A 23,604-nucleotide genomic window follows, 5' to 3' on the forward strand; every position below is an offset into this window, starting at 1 on the left:
TAGATTTTTAGGCAGTGCATCCCACTTTGCTTTTGAGAAGTCAAGAAACAGGCCAATAGGGTACCTACAAATCTTTAACATGCACTATTTAAGCGTAGAGAAAATCGCAAGGCATTATTGCAATAATGTGAACATGAACACAGACAAACAACAACAAGGCAAATAGCAATGGAATCATCGACATCCTGTAAAAACGTCGTTGAAGAATCATCTCTTTTTTTCTACTGTTAAATAGAAATGTACTAAACCCCACAAACCTCTACATGTACTACCCTTTGTGTGTGCAGTGCTTGCCTTTATTTCAGGTCAAAGTTCATTGGTACATTAATCTAGTGCTTACCCCTCAGAATGTCGGATAACAGAATTTTCTACTCTCAGGCTAGACGCTAAAGCGTATGCTTTTTAAACTGCACTGCACTGAATAAAAAAGATGTTAAAAGGCAGTGTTTGCATTCCCAAAGTATTCATGAGAATAAGGTGCAACGTTTGCATATATCTAAGGCACACATCTACGAATGAGATTCGCATATAGTCTGTATATATACTATTGCTAAAATAACGATCGATACCTATGTATAAAAATTATCCAAGCATACTAAAAACATTATAAAGCTGTAAATATCCATAGCATAAAGAAAAGCCACAATAAAACCGCATTGTGGTACAAAGGAAGAGACCAAAACCTGTAGAAAACACACACCCTGGATCTAAAGCGGCAGCATGCAACTCCCTAATCCCGCTTGGTTAGTAAAAGCCAATCATAATTGGGGAAGTGGACCCTCAAACCTCTGGTACCTAAGGCCACATCACCGCATCACTAATGATCGCAACACCCTGCATGCACCGCATCTTCCAGCTCTGTGCCTTCTCAATGTTTGTGGTTAAGGATGTTTGCGCTGCTGCTGTCCCTTGCTGTATATCTGTCCTGTGCTGTATAAAGTGTTGGACATCCATTAAATTGACTGGAAAAGATAGGGACATGCACCACTGGGTGAACAGCATGTAATCGTCCTCCTGAGTTTAGCCCCAGCAAGCATCTATTGATTTCTAAGGTAATACTCTGGCAGTGTTCAACATTCACCATTAAACATTTTAGCAGGCTACTTGTGGCGATGGCAGGCCAAACCTATTTCACTCATGGTGCACTGGGAATGAAAAGTATGCAGATCAGTGCTCTGTAAGAATATGACCTGTCTGATTTTGGACAGGATGAGTATGTTATCCTTGCACTGCTGCAATCCACTGGTTGTTTGCCAGTCAGATATGTGATGATCAAAACTCTGCACCTTGTACACCAGGCTCTGCATCTTCATGTTCCCGACAACCTTTGAAACCGGTAGAGATTGGCATTGCATTGTTTTGATGAGTTATGAGTTGGACTCCTTTTCAGTGGGATACAGGAAGGACTGGAGATGATATTTACAGGAAGATGCGGAGTTTTTGTGGCTGGATCAGATTCGGTGACAGCACGGTCTGAATCACTGCGTGTTCATTGATGAGTATTATGAAATGTGGTGCACGGAGGTTTGCAAGTAACATGCTCCCATTGTCACCATTACCTGATCTAAGGCTCGAATCTGTATCACATGTAGTGCAGAGCATGTATACGGATGCCTGAATGGTATGTGTTTATAATGGGACCAGAGGCAGCTGCCTGATTTTCCATTTAATTCATGGGGGAGTCCAGCACCGTCGACCCACATATCAGAACCAAGGCAACCTTGAATTAAAAAATGAGATTTCAGCCGTAGGTACTAATTCATCTGATGATAATTAAATGAAAAAACAGTTTGAAAACAATTACTAGTGGTGCTCACCCGGTTCCATAAGGCTGTGCCAAGGACTTTTTTTTCAAGTTTTAAGGGGGTTTGCTATTTAAGGCCAGACAGTGTCCCTTTTAGCTATTTTGATCTTTAATGCCTCGCTCTATTGAGGCCTCTCCCACTAAAGGGATGCCTAGCTAAACATAGCAGCACCAAGTCACGTTTCATATTAAAAAAAGGGTGTCACCGTCAAGAGCGAGTCTGCAAAGTAAAAATGGTGGTAGCTCAGTGGAAAGATGGATAGATGACTCCAAAAATAGCGTGAACTGGGCCTAGTTCCAGGAATGTAGAAACCTTCGCCCCCCAAAGTCGTGTTCACCATTCTTAGGTGGACGCAAGAAGAGGTAGCTATTACATATTATGAAAAATGTTTATCAGTCAAACAATTAAGCACATTGTTTTAATTGTAAATGTATAATTTACTTTCCTATTTTGGTGCTGAAATATTCGTTTTAGACAGTTGTCTGATGCCAGGCCAGGCTGATGGCCCACAAATGAGACATTCCTCTCTGTAACACAATGTGTTGAAAGTTATTGACAGTTATTGTCTCGGAACTGTGAATGGAATTTACCAATATCCTTTGGGCATTCCCCAAAATTCTGCTGCCAAGCTGTAGTACGGCTAAGCATTGCCCATGCCCTTTGTTCCTGTTGAACATCTGCTCTTGAAAACTGTCATAAACCAAGTTAACATTATCTTGGTACGTACTGTATGCTTCTAAATGTGAGGTGATTTACAAGTCTGAGAGGTCGTGGTCGTGGCTCTTAAAATTCTGAATCAGCTGATGTCTGGTGTAGCTTATGCAAAAAATGACTCTTTTGTGGTCCCTTCACCCTGAATGTGTTGCACACGGGTGGTTGACTCAAGTGTTGGACTTCAGTGAGACATGCTTTCTTATTGTGCCATCTTATTAAATATTATTCCATGTGTACATCTACAGATGGCCCCTTCTCCTTTGGTTCCCTCATTTGGCATGTGTGTCGTCTGTTGTCCCAGTCTTACTCATCTACCATCAGACATTCTCTTTGAATGCTGATGTATCTGAGAAATACAAATATTTGTGTAATTTGCAATACGTTTACATATGTGTGCATCACTTGGTCTTGTTTAGCAATAATACTGGTCCTGACACAGGTTCCAGCATACACACATTGGCAACAGATGTGTAGTTAGTGTTAGTAGCACGATATGTAAACATTATACTTTCTGAAATTGTAGGTATGTGCATTCAGGTTTGTCATTGTTGCCCTATGTTTTATTCATTTTGAAAGAATAGCTGTGGGATCCCAGAACAACCTTAGTACATTTGGGGCCTCATTACAAGTTTGACGGATGGAATTACTCTGTCCCAAAAGTGACAGATATCCCGCCCGCTCTATTCCAAGTTTCATTATATCCTATCGAACTTGTAAAATGGCGAACGGGATATCCGTCACTTTTGGGACAGAGTAATCCCATCTGCCAAACTCGTCATAAAGCCCTCAATCTGGCTGTCAGGTCTGGGCAGAGAGCTCCCATATGATAAAGAATGCAGCACAGTTTACTATTACAACATGAGCCTATTGTTTGCTGTGACTTAGCCAAAAGAATACAAGACGCAACTGACCTGGGTGGTACTTGCACGTCTATGTGTGCCCCAAACTCCGTGCACTCCATTGGATTCCTGTGAAAGAAAGGATTACAGTCAAGGTGGGTCCCAAAGCCATTAATCAACCACTGGGTTGATGTCCACTAATCACCGACACAATACAAAGTAAACACACTCCAACATGTTCCTTTCGATCACCATATTTGCTTTATTTATATATTTGAACTGAAAGCTTTATAAAGTGTTTCGTACATCCTTCTGCTTATTAGAGCAACAACAAAGAGACTGATGGAATGACTGAATCAATCATAGCCACTGGCGATTGCTTAGGGCCAGATTCCAGTCCATGGTCTTCCACCCACTGTGGCACGCTAGACGGAGATCAATAGCAATAATCCAGCCCAAACTGCCAGGCCAGGTCTCATCCAGAGGAGAACACAAGCAACCCCAGACCAGTTTCAGAGAGATTATTATACACAGATTAATTTATAATGACATCATGGAAGATCCATCAGACCCATCATGTGTGCCAAGGTTCCTGCCTGCTGCGACAGAATGCTGATAAATCTGCCTCTAAGACTTACCACTGATATTTTTGGTAGAGGAATAGAAACAGGCAAACTTGCAAAGCCCCAAAGGTCATACAGCTTTTGCTAATGGATGCCACTGCACTAGTCACATTATTTAATTAAACAAGCAAAGGTTTATTGAAGCAGATGGAAGGAGTCCTAAAGGAATTGTAAAGTATTATATATATCATATGCTGCAAAGGCCTCTCTCGTATTCATTTATTTATATTGAGAAGTTGGGCAAAACAATACACTTTATATCGAAAAACAGGAAAAAAAAGAAATTGTAATCATACTTTGAGAGTTAACCAGGTGTCAAAACATCTGCATCAATTCACGATCTAAGACCACCAAAAGCAAGAAAGAAAAAGAAACCAATCACACCAACCACTGAACAGCCTAAACCATAAAACCCTGTTTAGCATCTACGGAGAAGTAGTTGATCCAATTGGCCAAGGTTCTCCAAACCACTCTATTCTTAACCAGACACATCCCATGTTTTGCTTTATAATTTGCCGATCCCAGCTCAAAACATTCCACATAAGAAACTCGCCAAGAATGTAAACGAATGTACAGCATTTTCTGAAGTTTAGCACTATCAATGTCCACCTTTTGGTAAGTGAACACCACCCAGCAAGCGTCTGGCTCTCATCTGCATCAGAGCCCCCCCAACATCTTGGGCACACGGACTCACTCCTACACCCCTATTTTTGCAGTTTTTCTGGAATTTAATACAGCACGTTTATCTTACAGAAAAGCTTCATCCTCATATTAGTTGAACAGAGAAAACTAGGTCTCAAAAAAAGCTTTGAATCATCAAACTCTCAGGCGTATTACTCCTGGTTGAATTCCACAAACAATTAGCTTCTTGAGCAAAATCGTTGCAGAATGTAGTTTTAAATGGGGCACACAGAGAGTTAATGATACATTGTTCAGTTAGCACCACTTTGTTTAAAAAAAACATGTTTCTGAATATTAAAGATTGACTGTAATCATGGAATGTCAGCCATGTTTTCACCTAGCACAATTGGCCAACCCGATAGATTGCAGAACCCTGGCGTAAACAACTTCCAGGGAAATGGAAGGTAAGAAGGGATTCCACCATCAAGATCTATACCTTGTTAGATTACACAATCACTGCAATGTCCACCTGTTAAAAATGGGGTCTCTAGTTGGCTGTCAATTTACACCCTGTCCAAGGAGGGACCCTCACTCTAGTCATGGTAAGGGAGTCACACACCTCAGATAACCCCTGGTCACCCCCTTAGTAGCTTGGCACAAGCAGTCAGGCTTATCTCAGAGGCAATGTGTAAAGTATTTGTACACACACAGAGTAACACAGTGAAAACACTACAAAAGTACTCCACACCAGTTAAGAAAAATAGCCAATATTTATCTGAATAAAACAAGACCAAAACAACAAACATCCAACATACACAAGAAAAGATATCACTTTTAAAAGTTAAATGAGTCTTAAGCTATAGGAATCAATGGTTTGTTGTTTTAGCACAAAGTACCTGGTATGCATCAAAAATAAAACCGCAGGAGACATGATGCATCAGAAAAGGAAGTGATGTGTTGAGTCTTTATTCGTAAGTGAGGCCATGCGTCGATTCCTTCCCCGCTGGGTAGGCTATGTGTCGATTGTTTCCCCGCAGGACAATTATGCGTCGATTTCCAGCCTCGGAAACCTTGTGCTGATGTTGATGATTTGACACCCAGGGACGATGCATGGAAAATCCAGATTCACAGCAACAATGGATCCACGTTGAAGCAGGCGGTGCATAGATTTTGCCAACGCTGTGTCGATTTTTCAGCTGCAGTGCAGGTGCTGCTTTGATTTTTCTGCTGCAACAGCTGCAGTGCGTGGATTTTTCTTTAGGCACCAGCTTCCACTTCCAGGGACCCAGGGACTGGGTTTGGCACCACTTGGTAAGTCAGGACTCTCAGCAGAAGAGCCCAGGCACTGGCAGAAGAAGTCTTTGATGTCCCGAGACTTCACAACAGGAGGCAAGCTCAGTTCAAGCCATTGGAGAACTTTGGAAAGCAAAGTCCAGTACTTTCACTCCCAAGGCAGAGGTAACAACAGCAGGCCAGCAAAGCAACAGGCAGAGTGGCAGCTCTTCCCCCGGCCGAATGTCCTCAGTCCAGAAGTGTTCTAAAATTGTGGTGTCAGCAGTCCAATACTTATACTAATTTCTGCCTTTGAAGTAGGCAAACTTCAAAGGAAAGACTCTGTAGTGCACAAGACTCCGCCTCCCCCTGACCTAGCCCCAGAGACACTCCAGGGGGTTGGAGACTGCTTTGATTAAGGACAGGCACAGCCATATTCAGGTGCAGGTGTCAGCTCCCTCCCCCCCCCACCCACTCTATCCCAGGAAGATCCATCAGGATATGCAGGATACCCCTCAGCTCCCTTTGTGTGACTGTCTAGAGTGAATTCACAAACAGCCCAACTGTCACTCTGATGTGTATTCAGCAGCCAGGCCACAGACTGGTTAAGAAAGAAAATGCCTACTTTCTAAAAGTGGCATTTTCAAACCTACAGTCTAAAATCCAACTTCACAAAAAGATGTATTTTTAAATTGTGAATTCAGAGACCGCAAACTCCAAATCTCAATCTGCTCCCAATGGGAAACTGTACTTAAAAGACATTGCCAGGCAATCCCCATGTTACCCTATGGGAAAGACAGGCCTTGCAATAGTTAAAAATGAATTTAGCAGTATTTCACTATCAGGACATGTAAAACACACTAGTACATGTCCTACCTTTTAAATACACTGCACCCTGCCCCTGGGGCTGCCTTAGGCCTACCTTAGGGTTGAATTACATGTAGTAAAAGGGAAGGTTTGGGCCTGGCAAGTGTATGCGCTTTCCAGGCCAAACTGCCAGTTTAAAACTGCACACAGATACACTGAAGTGTCAGGTGTGAGACATATTTACAGGGCTACTCATGTAGGTGGCACAATCTGTGGATATAGTTAAACACAAGCACCTGGCAAGATTTGGGCTGGAATCCCAATAGGCCAGTTAGGCCCTGACTGTTACCCAGTGCTTGCTTTCACAAAGACTGTTAAGGCAGCTTTAGGGTGACATATTTTGACAAATCAAAGGCTGGAAATGGCTTTTTCAAGTGTATAAGGAGTGAGTCCCTCAAACAGGCAAACGTCTCCTCTGCCCAAGGCACACAAAATTATTGCACCTCACCTTCTGTCACCAGTTCTGCTTATAGGTTCCTCTTCAATAAATCTTTGGACTGCTCTTGATATCCCCGCCTCAACCACATAAATCCTACCTGAATGCTAGGGACGCATGGATGTACATAAATAGAGCACTAAACAAAATAAAACCCGATCTCCAGAGCAAACACGTTTTTGTAAACATTTGAGTTCCTAGATTGCATCGAGAGCCAGACCGGCTTTAGCGATGGTAGCGCTCAGTGTGACTCTTTGTTCATACCCGCACAATGACTGCCTTCTTCACGGGTTCCCTCACTACCACCCTTCCCTCATCTCTCCTTATCCCCCTTCTCACATTCATTTTTTATACACTAATCATCCCAATGTAGAGTCTCATCACAAACATATCATCTTGAGGCACATAGAGACAATGAGTCATGCAGGTGTGTAAATCAATGTAGGAAATATTACTTAGGACAATGAGGACTACAAGGTGTAGGAGTCACATGTCATCTGAAGCGGTAGGCAGTAAATGACAAAAGCGCTTGATCAGGAGAAATGAGGGGCAGATTTACTAAGTTTTCACGCAGCACGCCCATGGGCTAGTGTGAAGTCAAGCATAGGTTTTATACTGGAAGGGTACTCTTTCAGTCCAAAATTCTATGCTTTGACAAATGTTAACACTTTACCACTTTGCATGTGGACTGCACTGTACAGCACACTTACAAAGTTGGAAAGATTTGGGGAAAATACATCTTTTTCCAACTTTATGCTTGTCTTGAGGAGCAATAATTTTTGGTGCAAATTCCTTTCTATTACAGTTAGTAGATAGGGATTAGCATCAAAATCAATGAGTGGGTGCACGGATCTGTCAATATACCACCTATGGCTTGTTTTTTTGGTGCACAGAAGAATATAGTACTACTATGCATTACTTTAGGGCTACTTTCCAATGTAATTTAGAGTTTGCGCTGGAAAGTAAAATGCAAAACAACACTTTGTACCAGGTCTGTGTCTCTTTTGTGATGCAAACCAGGTGCAAAGTGTTAGTAAATCAGCACAATAAACTGAATATTTGAAAAGTAGCACAATGATCGTGGGTGTCATACTAATAAAACTATATAACTACCCAAAGGAACCATTTTACTAACCTTAGTATAACAAAAGATTGAGGAAAAAAACAATAACGCTGTAACATATGCTTTGCATTTTCCAAGCTGCGCTTTGATACCAGCTCATAGCTCAGTGTCCTACATTAGAAGGATTTTATGACGGAAGGAAGTAACTTGTAACTTATAGAAATTGTAACTTATGGAAGGATTGTAACTTATGTAACGGAAGGAAGTAACTTGTAACTTATAGAAATTGTAACTTATGGAACGAAAGGATCTCTGTAACAAAAGCAGTCATCTACTGAGCTTTCTACACAAAATACCTGTGATCTGCATGTTACACGTAGTGCTTCGCAGCAGGGACATTAGCTCTTGATGCTACTGTATCATGAGTCAAAACTGTGCCCAGACAAATCATAGATCTCTCCAGTAAGGGCACTGACCATCAGAGTTATTGTAAGTTTGTTATTAGTTCTAGAAAAGTGGTAGGCTCACAGAGACCTCTGCAGGCTCCTCTTATCTTCCCTCTGCATATCAAATGGCGCCCCCTCGACCTTTGCTCTCGGTGCCGCCACTGATGGAGGGCTTGCTTAGCAAAGTTTATTCCATCACAAGTCAATTGATCAACAGACCCACAGAAGCGAAAGCCACAGACTTCAAACGTTGCAGCCGCGTGGGGCACGTTTCTAGCATGAATTATGTATGTCTGCAGATGGCTTAAGAACTTGAGCCATGCTTCTACTCAAGAGGGAACAAGTCACCTTCCTGTAGTTATCGATCCCCAAACCATGTGCTGCGTGCCGCCATAGCCCTTTAAATCTCTAATTCATAAATGTAGGACTCTCCAGAAAAAGGCAAGTCAGTCTAGTGTCAGGGGCGGCTCCTTCGCAATGGCGAAGGAGCGTCGCCCTCCTGGCTATGCCAGGAGATGAAAATGAAACGATATTTAATTATCGTTTTATCTTTCATCTGCTGGCTGAGCCAGCTGGGTGTTCAGGGTAGGGCGGGACTGGGCTGTGGGAGGTGGGTGGAGGGGAGAGTGCATTAAGTACGTATGTATGTCTGGCCAGCCGTCTGAGGCGGTCAAACAACCATGCGGACTTAGGTTTAACCAGCCTGGCTGTATGCACAGCTGGGCTGGGGAAAAAGCACAGACCCCAGGCTTGTGTCTGAGCGGCACTCCAAGCCGCTCAGACCAATCCTGACACTGCTTACATGCAAGTTTAGCATGTAAGCAGGGCCAGGATTGTTGGGGAGCCTGTGCTGGTGTCCCAGTGAATGCTGGGACACCATAAGAAGATCAGAGGAGCAACGCGGCAGGAGGCAGCGGCGACGACGGGAAAAAAGTATGTTTTTTTTTTATTTATTATATATTTTTTTATTTATCCCCCGTCCCTCCCCTTGAGATTTGCGGCAGCTGCCTCTGCCTAGTGTCCATCTCTACTTTCATTACAGCATGTAAGGACTACTATATCAACGAGTACGATAAAGTAGTTTTATTAATTGCGCTTAACTCACACTTTCTTCATCATTCCCATAAAATCAATCAGTATTTATGTACCTATCTCTTAGCAACCGTCTTGTCATCTCTCGGTAAACAGTCCTGCTTGCTTAGGCACGTGATGCCTTACTCCCACCTACTACTGTACAGGATAATTTGTTATGCTTCATCCATCTACCACGAACTGGTATTAGCATCATTCTTGAACACCCTAGGAGCGTTGCTTATTTCTAACCTATAGTAAACATAACAAAGCTGACCCTCTATCCATCCTCTCCTCCCATGTCCCTGACAGTCATCATGTGACACTTACTGCTTCAACCTGAGCACGTTTGCATCAATTAAGTGTAAGTATCTGGAGTGGAGAAGCTGCAAACCAGGCTTCCAGATGTAACAGTAAAGCACTACTTTTTTTTTTTTGTGTGCAAATCTCGTCTCTAGGTTAAGTTGCTGACCTTGGCACGCGGCAACAATCGGCTGAACAATGCACTGGCTAATAATGTCACAATTATTTGTTCTCAACCCCTGACACATTACATCTTGTTACAAGATTACATTACACAAGCACACTCTCCCTTTATCGACAATGCCTGTTATGTACAATACTGTCCTACAAATTGTCAGAGCTGTCCCTTGTACAGTAAACCGGCTCTGCTGTAATGAAGGCCAATTACTGACCGAAATACTGACGAAACTGCTTTAGAGTCCCTTCGAGAATGGAGAAGTGCAAGGCACGAGCAAACAACCAGAGAGTTCTAGAACCTGGAGCTGCTACAAATGAGGCTTTGTTGAGGGTTAAAGCTCTTTTTGGATCTCACCTGTTGTCAAAGCCCTTCTGTGGACACTACCAATACCTACTGTGGGCTTCGTGCCAGCCCACTGCTTACCTATAGTTTGCTAATTTGTCAGTCTCATTTGCTTGCTTTGGGCAAGCCCACGGCTTACCAGTAGTTTGCTACCATTTCAATCTCATTTGCTTGCTGCTTATTCAATAGTTTTTTCCTGTTCCTGTGGATGTCCCTCCACTGCAGCATAGCTTTTTATACCATCTTTTTAACAGGCTAACTTGTAACCTTTTATTTTACTTTCAACACTTGATGGGAATGCATGTATTTTCTTACTCTCTTCCTCATGTGCTGTTTTACCCGTTCAAATATCCACCAAGTGCTCTATGTCGCTCCCTCTTACCCTCCACAATTTGTCTGTAGCCTCATAGCTCATTTTCTTGCTTTTATTTTTTTTATATTGCTCCTCCGTTGCTGCTTCAAGCACATTTGTTGCTTCCTGTTTCCCTTCTCTCACTTCCTGTTGCTCCCCACTCAACTTTGATTTCTACCTCCACTGGCTCCTCCAGTGCTTCCGTGCCACTCCGAATGGAATCTTCCTACTCTTTAAAAAACTTTTAAAAACTTTTTGGGGAGGGTCTGGACTATTTGCTACCCGGCTTCTCTTTTTTCAGAACATGCTTTTGCATACTGTTGGGATGGGAATGTCCCCTACATTGGGAACAGGCATATACCCTTGCTCTGAGTGCTCAACTGGTTGTGAAACTGTTATTCTGACTTTTATTTTGGCCCTGTTGCAACAGTAATCTAGTGTGTGTGCAGAAGGCTAGCCTGCCAGGCCCAGAGCCTGCCCTGTGATCTGGAGGGACACACCAAGTGTGTCCTCGCAGTAGACAGAGAACAACTGACCATGCCCTAGGTTTCGCACATAGAGCTGTGGCGGCAGAGTCCCCGTTTTGTGATCTTATAGTTGAACAGACCTTATTATCTGTGTCGGTGAGAGTGTGACCGACAGAAACTGCTTGAGTAAATTTCTGTAGTTATTTTAAACCCAGAAATTTGTGCTGACATCTTGTGTGTATTTCCAATGCTTGTACATGTATAGTATGCATGTAGTACATGTGTGGTAGTAAGACTGTGTGTCTATGAGTCTCTGAGCTCAATCCTTTGGGTTTCATTTTTGGATTCCCCTGGTTTGACATGGCAAAAATGGAGAATGAGGACAGCTTCTAAAAACAGTGGAAGTGTACTGCTTGCATTCATCTTTCTGGAAGTTGTAGATGCAGATACTGATGTGAGGTGGATGGAGTCAGGGCTACCTTTAGAAATTCCATGAAAACTTTGTTAGAAAGGAGCAGCTGATTACTTCTTCCTGAGCCCTGCCATTTGCTTGATGGTAGGAGCGGGGAATGTGACTGCAGTTTCTGTTGTTAAAGATGAGAACATTTCGTGGTCAGGCCTGCCTTTTTATCTGTCCTTGATTTTTGCTTAAGGAAGGCCGACGACAGCCAGGTGCAGAAAATGTACAATTCATTGTGTCCATGTTTTGCGTTCCTCTTCTTGGACACTGCTGAGAGAAGCATCACTTAAATGCTGTGTCTAGAAAGCAGCCTGTGGAGGACACTCGAAAGAAGACCCAACCCAAACCAGTCCTGAAAGTTGAAACGGTGGGTTCACATCCCCAGTCAGGAAAATGTGTAGGAAAGTGGGATCCATCTTTTTCCATGTCCAAGTCAATCAATCAATCAAATCATTTATATAGCACACAGCGACTTCCACAGGAGTGTCCCAGCGCTGACAAACAGCAAACACCCCACCCCCTCTTCATGACCAACATGGAAATGCTCTGCAGAGTACACAATGAATTGCTGTTTGGCTGACAAGAACACACCAGCTCTACTCAGTCTCCCAAAGGTGAGGGGATATTACTTGAAGTCTGCATTTTCTGCTTGAAGAACTAATGATCTGCCCAGTGCCTAGAAACATGCCTGTCTGATAAGAGAGTGTTAGAGTCTGGCTGATCCTTCCTGAAAAGAGACTGAGCAGAAGGAGAAGCCCAGAAAGTTTCTGCCGTAAGGAGCATCCAGAGAAAGCAGATTGCCTAAGAGGGCAAAGCTGGGAGAGACCCATATTGTGAGTGAGTCTACCTGTCTCCCTCTATGGTTCCCAATCAGAACTGCAGCCAAAAGACTGATCAAATTCCACAATCCATATGTTCCCCACAGAAATCCCTGAGGGCTACGATTTGGTGCTGCTGCTGTCATCAGGGTGAGAAATGGCACTCCTGAGGGAGAGCCAATAGGTCTAGGAAGGCTGCAACTGCTAGGAGCATATACCCACTGACCAATCAGCCCCGTGGGTGCCATAACTGCCTTGCCATAGGACTTTTCTCCAGTTGGTCACTGGAGGGCTACAACGGCCAAAGACAACATGATTGCATGACAAGACCCGCTGAGCTACATTCACCATGAAACCCTGTTCAGAAGAAAGACCAGGCATGGCAAAGACATGGGCTGCACCCAATGTCCCCTAGACTACCACAAAACCGACAAGTACCGCAGACTTTCACCTGCGGTCGAAAGAGGGAAACTGTAATGCATTGACTCAAGAGCAAGGACTTTAGACTGTTTCTACCCACATCAACAATGGGGGGAGAACATGCACCCTGATTGAATATTTGAACATGTGGGAATGTAATGTACACCTGTGCCTAATTCACACGTCTGCCAAAGGCTACGGAAGACTATAGTTAATAAGGCCACCCAGGTGGGAGGGAGCACAGAGAAGAGGGGTGGGGTGTAGCTCCTACATACAAGGGGATCATAATTGTGAGACCTTCCTGTGTTGCATGACAGTAGGGGTGATTGTGTAATATTAGTTCTGCTGTGTGATTAAAAGTACTTCATTATGCAAAAAATGCAAGCAGTGGGTTGGAGATTGTGTAATTTTGTCTGTAGATTCAATGCTGGGTTCAGGGCTCTTGGATCGTGCATTGACTCCCTGAGAAGTCTGTGACTGCTTACCCTTACAACTCCGAGAGTCAAGTGTAGAAAGGGTTTAACTTACCCTAGTGTAAGAAGCCACATTAGTTTGAACCCCAGGCCCCAGTGACACACGTTCTAAACCACCACTGTTGGGCCCATTAGCCCTTTGTTCCACTCACCCCGTCAGACAAAAACATTACATTTTTTATTTTGTATTTATTGCTACATAATTGGAGACCATCATGCTATATTTACATACATTGTGATGCATACATGCATTCATGTCATCATGCCGGGCATCTGAGGTGTCATAATACAGGTACATGCAAGCATCATCACTTGGGTGCACATACACATTATTACGTTTTTTTTAATTATGCTGCACAGCGTTGGCAAAAAAACATTATTTTAGTTCTGGCATTAGTCAAGAAGTTTTGTTTTTATTAAAAATATACACTAAACATTCTTAGAGTTACAGGCAAAAAGCCTGTCTAACTCTGGCCCCAAATTGCACAGAGATGTGTGCTGCTCCTGCACGAAAAGGACATGATTAGAGCACTGGGTGTTACCTACGAAGAATGATAAGTTCACCCTCACCTACCACACCTTCCACGTCTGCACACAACTACACACGAAAGAACTATTATTTATACTGCCAAAATCTGTGTTGTTCCTGAAGTTTGAAATTCCACATTATGCATTTTAGTATAATTTTTGCACGTGGGAATTTTGTCTGTGCAAAAATTAGATCACTAAGGGCCAGATGTACCAAAGGATTTTACCCATTCTGTGTCTATGGGAAAAAGCTTTCATACATATGACACTAAGAAACTTTTTTGGGTCAAGCAGTCTCTTACTGGTGTCTTGTGAGACTTTTTTCACCTAAAGTATGCAGGTGCGTGAAAAAAGTCATTTGAGATACCAGCAAACTACATTTTGCCTTAAAGGCGTAATTTCACATAATGATCTGAAATTTCACACCATTTTCCAGAAAAAAATATGCAATTTCGCTCATCTTTACTCACAATTTTGAAGCCAGAAGATGTAGGTCGAATGTGTGCCTGTAATTAGCATTGATTCTAGGACTAAATCACAGTTCCAGAATGAAATAGATAAATTAATGAATCCAGGCAGCGGCGAGGCAAAGGTCTTGTAGACTCTAAAGCAAGCAAGAAATACCACTGCTCCTCTGCCTGGGTGGTAAGAGACCGAAACAACTTGGAGGCAGTAGGCAATCAGAGCCCGAGAAATGTGATACACCAAGAATAGCTTCGACTTCAATCAAGAATAGAAGACAACAGTTTCAATTTTATAAGCAGTGAATATGTTCTCCACCCACAGGAAGGGTATTCTGGTTGGCTCAAGAAAGGAGATTCACAGGGCACGAGTCTGGGATGAATCCAAACGCCCAAGAGTCAGTATTTAGCGAGTGTGGTAAATGTACTCCGAGTAGTGCCACACTAGGAGTCCGAGCCATAGTCTAAACCCCTTGGTAATCACTTGAACATGCAGTAATTCACGTGGGAGCTTCTCGTAATACAGATTGCTTCACAAGGCCTAAAAAATGTTATGTTCAGTGTAACAGGCTGATTGTTAAATGACGCCAGACTTCGCCCTGAAGCGGGTATAGCACTCAGAAGTGGGTGAGTGCCGGATGCATTCATCGCCTCAAGCGCTGCGTGGCCGGACCCCGCTTTCATTACAAGTGTCTCTGTGCCCCGGGGACGCACACGCCCAGATGAGGGATGGTGTAAAACTGGGAGTGTGAAGCCTCGCTACCAATAAGCTGCTGATCTGAAGCATGATTTATCCCCTGACCTTCCTACACATATTCGAGACCCAATTTCTGCAGTCCCATGCCAAATTATCTTCCCCCGACTGGTCAACAAACAGATTACTTTTCCCTGGCTCAGTGCGCCAGACAAGCTCGATTGGGTCCCCGCTTGTCTAAGAGCTGCCCAGAGGAGGAAGTCAATGAGTTAATTAAGTGAGCCTTCTTTTTTGTGTAATGGAGGTTATATAAGCTTCAGCGAATGAACAAGTTGCCTTTGTCACAATCCTTGGCTCCTGAGAGCAGCCGCACATCAAATTCGTACTTTCTTTTGTAGTACGTGGCAAATAAATCTAGTATCGTTCAATGGCTGCCTTCTTCATAGTGAATTTACTCGCCAAGAGCGACAGTGTCTCAGGAAGGAAGACGGGGACATCCCTCGTGCGGACATTCCCCAGGATGTCACGCCAAACTCTCGTTCCCCCCAAAACTCAAATACGTGCGAAATGGCCAGGGGCGTAGCTCGGTCAGTAAGATTGGATGGGTGGGGTGGGCGGTGGTGAGCTTCAGTGTTTCCAACAGTAACGCTGGCATATAATTAGAAAATACATTATACAATCAAGGAGCATGACAGGGACCTGAGGGGCAGTGGAAAGGGGGGATGCAGATTGGAAGGAGTACTGTACTAAGTAAAAGAAAAGACAATAGTTTGTAAAATGACCAATATTTCCGACCAAATCAAAATAGAGAGGATGAGAGAGAGCGCGAGTTTTTGTCTGTGCGTAAGTAACACTTCCTAGTGAAATCACACAGATCTCCCCATGCCAGACTGAAAGCGCCTGTACCCAGCTTATCAGAACATACATTAGAGGGATGTAACAATCCAAACACCCCACTTGAGCCACGCCCCTTGAATTGTCTGTGTAATGCAACACACAAATGTGGACGCCTTAACATATATAACACAGACAAATATAAGATGAAGGCAACATAGCATAGAGGTTAAGGCTTATCATTGGCTAATATAAGAATTCAAGTTCCCGGTCCGCTACGTCATAATATACTGCCACTGTCTGAACAAGCAGAACACCTGCATTTCTTAGGAATTCGCAAGAAGCGATAAAATGAAGGCTCTCAAGGAAGCGACCTCCGATTTTAAGCCCTGTATGTCTCAGTCGCTGCACCCTGCCTATGAGAAATCATGAAATCGCACATTCTAAAATTAGCAAAGAAAGTCTTCAGGCATCAAAGACACACTTGATAATATTTGTAAACTGTAAATGTGTTAGGTCATCCATCACAGACCAGTATCATATAACCAACGCACCTACATACTCAAACACGTTTAGAAGTAATTTGTACTTAACAAAGGTGTAATGAATTCCAAGGGAGGAACCCCTGTGAAGTATGTGTAAAGAGGCAGAGTTTCTTTAAAAAAAATGGAAGTTGGTGCAGGACGGCCTTTTCAAAATAAAAGCAGAAGGTATAGGGCACAGATAATTGGTGACTGATCCCCCCCACTATGACCAGGGCCCCAGAGCACCCTCGTAGCAAGGAGCACGTAAAGTTAACGAAAAATATTTACAAGGAGAAAGACTTCCCATTTTCAAATAAAATTCGATTACTGTACGAGTAGGTAACACCCGGCCCACCACTCCCCAAAGGTGGTCCCACAATCGGTAGAACAAAATTATCCAGGTGTGTGCGTGTATTTTCCTTATCCTGCCACATTCTCTCAGCCCACTCACAAATTAATCTCATACATCATGCAAAAACGCCTACACAGGTGAGAGGCAATCAATGACCAATAAGTCAACTCCAACCTTATAGGCCGCCATCCAAAAAAACACAGTCAAACACAATATTAACAGACCACCTTCACTCCGGTCAATGATAATCTGAGCACTGCAAAATACAGCCACACATTGAAGTTTGATGGGATCATAGAGATGGTAAAAATGTACGATAGAAAAGAACAAATCAAGACGGGTTGCTCATGTCTGCCAATAGGACCGTATCCCCTCAGTACTGTCATGGACGTTGATTTTCCAAAAAGCCTCAGGAGGCTAAAGTGACATAATACAGCCTTTGATCTCAATGGCATAACAGGAAGTGACATCATTTAAACCTTGATGTCTTCCCATGAGGTGACTTCACACGACTTATATTGGTGACAACAAAGGAAATGCATCACTAAAGTTAAAAACCATACAGTTTGTTCAAGATGAATAAATATGCCTTTCTTGCATTGTTCCATTTCTCTTCTTTCCCCATCTCCACTTCTTTCAGATCTTTGCCTAAGAATCCCTTTATCCTCCACAGCTGCTGTATTACCGCCTTCATTCCACATCTTCCTCTGCTCTCACTTCTAATTTTCTTCTCTACCTTTCGGTTTTACTTATCTACCCGCTCCCTGCCTTGCTCTTTTCTCTTCCAATTGACCTTTTATCCACACTTATGCAGTCCTGTTACATCCAATTCTCTATCTTTTTCTCAGAGTTTTTTCACATGTTCTCTCCTAGTGCCACATCTCTGTCTCTCACTGCCGTTACTCACCGCTCTCTCAACACATTTCCTTTTCAGTCTCTCACTGCTGTACTCAGTCTCTCACCTCTATACCTTACAATTCAACACTATTTCTCCTGGGTTTCTTTGCATCCCCAACTTTCTCATTTGGGTTCCTCAGCGTTTGCCTCTTGGCTACCAGTGCATCACTCTGGTTCTCTCAAATTTATCTCTGACTGTACTACACACACCAACTTCTCTTCTAGTTTCCACCTCCACTATACCTCGCTGATTCTCACTTCGATTCCCCATTTACTTTTGACCTGTAAGGCTGCAACTGTAGCGCTATCAATATATCTCAATATCATCTCCTACGCCGACGACACCCAACTGACCCTCTCCCTCACCAAGGACCCCCTCACCGCCAAATCCAACCTCCACGAAGGAATGAAGGCCCTCGCCAAATGGATGAGGAACAGCAAGCTGAAGTTTAACTCAGATAAGACGGAGGTCCTCATCTTCAGTGCCTACCCCTCAGCCTGGGATGACTCCTGGTGGCCGACCGCTCTGGGAGCAGCCCCAATACCCACCAACCACGCATGCAACCTGGGCATCATCCTCGACTCAACACTCTCCATGACCAAGCAAGTCAGCACCGTCTCCTCAACCTGCTTCAACACCCTCCGCATACTCCGCAAGATCTACAGATGGATCCCCGCAGATACAAGAAGAACAGTCACCCAAGCCCTCGTCAGCAGCAAACTTGACTACGGAAACACCCTCTACGCAGGAGCCCCGGCCAAACTCCTCAAACGACAGCAACGCATACAAAACGCCTCCGCACGGCTGATCCTCGATGCCCACCACCACAGCCACATCACTCCCCTTCTGAGAGACCTACACTGGCTCCCCGTCAACAAAAGGATAACCTTCAAGCTCCTCACCCACGCACACAAGGCGCTTCACAACACCGGTCCAGCCTATCTCAACAGACGACTCACCTTCTACACTCCGTCCCGCCAACTCCGCTCAGCCGACATCGCCCTCGCCACCGTCCCCCGCATCTGAAGAGCGACTACCGGAGGCAAATTCTTCTCCCACCTCGCCGCCAAAACCTGGAACACCCTTCCCTTGCTCCTACGACAGACCGAAGACCTGCTGACTTTCAGGAAGCGGCTCAAAACCTGGCTATTTGAGCAGTAGCAGCACCCTCCCCCCTCAGCGCCTTGAGACCCTCACGGGTGGTAGTGCGCTCTACAAATACACTGATTGATTGATTGAATATATCTTTAGTTACCCTATGTCTCTAATGTTCTGACCTCTATATTTCCCCAACTGTCCCACCTAAAACACTTCTGCCTGACACATTGATGGACATACATCTTCCAGACTCCATCTTACTCTGTAAGGCTGCTATTGTTTCTGAAGGTAATGCTCATTAATTCTGCCCGTTAGATTCCTTCTGAAACGAGGAACGCCGGGGGAATTATGACTATTGCATCTAATTCTCCAAGTAATTCCCCATTTCTCCCTGGAGTTTTACACAGACATTTCGGCTGTCTTGAGCAGCAAAGAATCTCGGTAAAATGCAGCGGATACACAGAGCTATTGAAGACCTTACAGATTACCATGGGACTCGAAATGATATCTGCAGAGACTATTCTCAATTAAATTGCTTTTATCTCGAGCCACTAGGCCAGACAGAGACCTTCCACGGGCCTAGCTGCAGAGAACGTGAAACAAACTTTGCTGCTGGTATACATTCCACAGAGGCAGACTTTTGACCCCACCCCAGAGTGATTCTACACCTTCCATTTGATGAAAAAAAGCAAGGAGGCCTACCCAGCCCTCCTTGCCTCTGTCAGCACCCATCATCACGACATTTGCGGAGACGTGTGGTACATCCCTGCAACACACCAACATTTTAATTCAATAGACTGCACTCTGACTGTATTTCTTTTGTCACATAAATACATCCTGAAGTGTGATGCACAATCTAATCGATAACAATGTTCTTCTGGTATAGCAATAGTAAATATGTAGGGCTCATGAGCTGCATTTTCCTTCTTTTCCTGACACTGCCTTTGCATCTCCGGGGCAGTGGTAGGTGTTAAACAGAGCAGGCCAAGGGTACTGCCTACCACCATTGGTGACCCTTAAATGACGCCCATCAGTACTTTTAATACTATACTCATGCCAGGAGAGGCAAGCATTATATTTAAGACACTATTGTCCACAAGTCGTCAAAAATAAGGTTTCCTCAATACCAGGTTCTCTACTTATAAATATATATACATAAGGTATTGATAGCCTTACAAAATTGGGGAGAATTCCACAAATTCTCTCCAATTTTGGGGATGGCGGGCCGTGGCTTCTCCTTCAAGTTGGCAGATAGCTGGAATCCAATGACTGTGAATCTTTGGGGCACATCTAACCCTTTTTTTTTAAAAGATCTATTTGTCTACACTTTAATCACAGTACCATTTCTTTGCCTTTTATTTAATATACAGTCACCACCCAGAAACCATCCTGAAAGTGTTCAATATGTAATAAATAAATAAATTACATTGCATTAGATCCTTTGCGAGATTGACCTAAGTAAACCGTAGCTGGGATGAATGGAACATTTTACTATAAAGATAGAAATTGCAGAGTGCCCTGACTTTGCTTCACCTATTATCTCTGCTGAATACAGCAACAAATTCTGCTCTTTCGGAAATGCTACTTTGCAGCCAAATACATGACTCGTGTGAACCGGTTTGGCAGCATGATGGGACAAACCATTAACTAATCAAGGTGCCTTATGCACAGAATAAACAAAGCAGACAGCTGTCCCATGTCTTTTTTATTGTTCTGTTGGTGGTGCAATCAGACCCTGGCATGGCTGTCTTCCCGGTGGGTGTGGATTGCAGGAGTGGATGGACTAGTGTTCCCTTTTCTCGTCTCTGCAGTGGACCCTGCCACTGACCTTGGGATCCTCCAAGAACATTCTGACCTTTAATGTGATAGTCAAACACAAGTTTCATCTACAAAGTTTTTGCAGTTTGCCATGGTGGTGATTGAAACCACAGATCTGCCACATAGAAGCTTGCAAATCAAATAAAAACTCTGTGAATCATAAAGCAGACAAATGAGCATCAACTACAAAAGGTCAACATGCCTTGGTAATCTTTTCATGATCACCAAGTACAGGCAAAGTCACATGTTGGTGTGAATCAATTTAGGCTACCTAGATGCTTCACTCCCCAACTCCATTACATTTGGTCTCTAACACCTTCAACCTGTAAATATGGTAAACCAGGTTAATATAGTCAGAGCAGGAACCATGTTTCTCCATATGAAGTTTTCTTCCCATAACACATGCCTTGATTATTAAACAATCGGTAGGTGCTGCTAATCTCTCAGAGGGAACATTAGATCATTGAACTATGGTGGTAAGGAGAGAAGATTACATTTTTAGAATTTTGTAAAAGTTTCAAATTTGGACACTTTTCTTAGTCTTACTAATAATCTAGTCATTTAATTGAATGGAGAGACTCAGCTTTTTGCAGGCGTTAAGTTCATATTGCAGGGTGTTAGTAAAAACCGGCAACAAAATCTTAAGGATGGTCCCAAAAAGTATAACTTTTCCCTTGGAGAGTTTTTGGGAGTTATTCCAATCATGGTGTTGTGATGAAAGTAGGCAGTGTTCAGGGGAAAGAGAGTCAATGAAAAGATAACTATATGTAGCTAAGTTTACTTCTGAACATTTTTATTTAATTTCGGTTAGAAGACTACATGTGGTGCAATGCAAAATTACATCATATAGCATATTAAAGTAATTGGACAGCATAGTTCACATTTACCCTGTCACCAATTGCGTGTCCTGTCATTAATACAGAGCATGAATGAACATCATGAGTATTACTATTATTTTGCTCTGATTAAAGGAATTTGAGCACCATATCGTGAAAAAAAAGAAAGAAAATAACGGAAGAATACAGTAAATGGAGAATGACTATAGAGAGGGGGCAAAGGAAGTGAGGGAATGAAAGGGGGAGAAAGTGTTAGACATAGTTTGGGTCATCTTGGCTTAGATTAGGTTGGGGGTACGTGCAGTGGTTTAATGAAACTTGAGAGGGTCCTTCTGCAAAGTAAATAGAGTCCCCACCTCCAGATTCTCTCTCAGGCAGGGTACTGTGCTGAGGTGGCCCCTTTGAGCTCGGGCCGCACCCCCCTCCCCCGCACAGCAGGGGCTGCGGGGGCCTTTGTTATGCCACTGGGTACGAACCAACATGCCTTTTAGCCAGGGTTGACAAGTTTGGAGTCTTTATAGAGGACTCTTTATAGAGGATATTGTGTGTGTTCGTACTTAAGTTGGTTTTAATTTTTTGAGGTATATATCTACCTTATCACATGGGTGGGTTAAAGCATTGGTTCCCAACCTTTTGACTTCTGTGGACCCCCATTTTATCAATACTGGAGCCCGGGGACCCCCACTGAATCATTATTGGAACACGGGGACCCCCGAGGAGTCATTACTGATAGCTGGGACCTAATATTATTAAATGTTTTAAGCAGCCGCGGACCCCCTGAGGAGGCTTCGTGGACCCCCAGGGGTCCCCGGCCCACAGGTTGGGACCCACTGGAAAAGAGTAGGTGTTGAAAATATTATTGTATATAGATTTAATATTCTTAACTCCGCATCTACATTTGTTGGCCTTCTATGTATATCTTCAAGGTATGTAAATATGAAGTTATTAATAGTAAATCTATATTTACTTATGTGCACTTACCTTATCAATACCTTATCAATATAGTGATAGTAGATATTCTATACTCAATGTTGTTGCAGGACGAATTTTTGTCATTTGCTATTATGGCAAACACCTGGTCCGAACACAGAAAACCCCAAATAAAATCAGAGAACTGGAATTCAATATAGTCCGTTCCACTGGACCAAAAAGAGTGGCATCCTGCGCAGATCTAATCACTTGCCCGATCCTCAGGCCGCTCCTTTGCAAGAAACTGTCAGCGCTGACAGTAAAAGGATAAACTCATAATATTAGACATTCTGGCCTCCGATCTGAAAAGAGCAATCCAAGCATGCCACGAATACAAAGCACTACGTACGGCAACCGGAAGGCAAGCGGTTCGCCATTTCTGTGTGAAGGGCCCGGGGGATAATCCCGCCATCCTTATGCAGCCACAAAGGACTCTTAATTATGCCCATGTGTGTTCTTAGAACACTTGAATCGCTAATAAGAGTCACTCGAGCAGAAAATCTCATTTCAAGTCTCTCGAGTATCATACTCAACCATGCAACGAAACCAGTGTTTTTCACAGTCATTCAAATGTTTACCTGCTTAAATACTTCCTTTGAAGAATGTATTAAGCAGCAAGTGGGTTGACTGGCTGCGCCCGAACCTGCTCTCCATCGCGATGAGCGCGCGAGGTGATAGGGGCTCATTTACCGAGGAGAAGGAACCGATTATGGTGATTGTATAACAGTGGAATCAGGAGGACACAGGTGAAAGGGCTTTCATCTCAAGTCTTGTTCAGACTCTCGCTTTATTCAAAGATACCTGCGTCACATGTTAACTATGATTTTTATTGGCATGTTGTGAAGCGTTTCCGTGAGAAGAAATCAGACACTTGACTGGTCGGTTAGGAAACCTAACAAGCATTGGCAAAGCCAATAGGTCTCGCCTATGCGATTGTGTATTCGCCATGTTGTACACCAGTGTGGCCAGGGGCGTAACAGACGCCCCCATGGCCCCCATGGGGCAGGTCCCCCCAGGTTTAT

At 43.5% G+C, this 23,604-nt stretch overlaps 1 protein-coding gene and 1 long non-coding RNA gene across 2 annotated transcripts in view; one reads left to right on the forward strand and one right to left on the reverse strand.

Annotated features, from left to right (window-relative positions):
- The window catches only part of FOXN3 (forkhead box N3), a 648,650-nt gene that overhangs the window by 534,310 nt on the left and 90,736 nt on the right, over nt 1-23,604 (reverse strand). The window contains exon 3 of the mRNA XM_069208155.1: nt 3,431-3,487. The gene's annotated coding sequence lies outside the window, so the exon portion shown is untranslated. The remainder of the gene's footprint in view (nt 1-3,430; nt 3,488-23,604) is intronic.
- The window catches only part of LOC138260052 (uncharacterized), a 163,817-nt gene continuing 149,578 nt past the window's right edge, over nt 9,366-23,604 (forward strand). Inside the window, exon 1 of the long non-coding RNA XR_011198801.1 lies at nt 9,366-9,619. This is a non-coding gene — a long non-coding RNA (uncharacterized lncRNA). The remainder of the gene's footprint in view (nt 9,620-23,604) is intronic.

Source organism: Pleurodeles waltl, chromosome 9 (genome assembly GCF_031143425.1).
Source record: "Pleurodeles waltl isolate 20211129_DDA chromosome 9, aPleWal1.hap1.20221129, whole genome shotgun sequence".
NCBI classification, from domain to species: Eukaryota; Metazoa; Chordata; class Amphibia; order Caudata; family Salamandridae; genus Pleurodeles; species Pleurodeles waltl.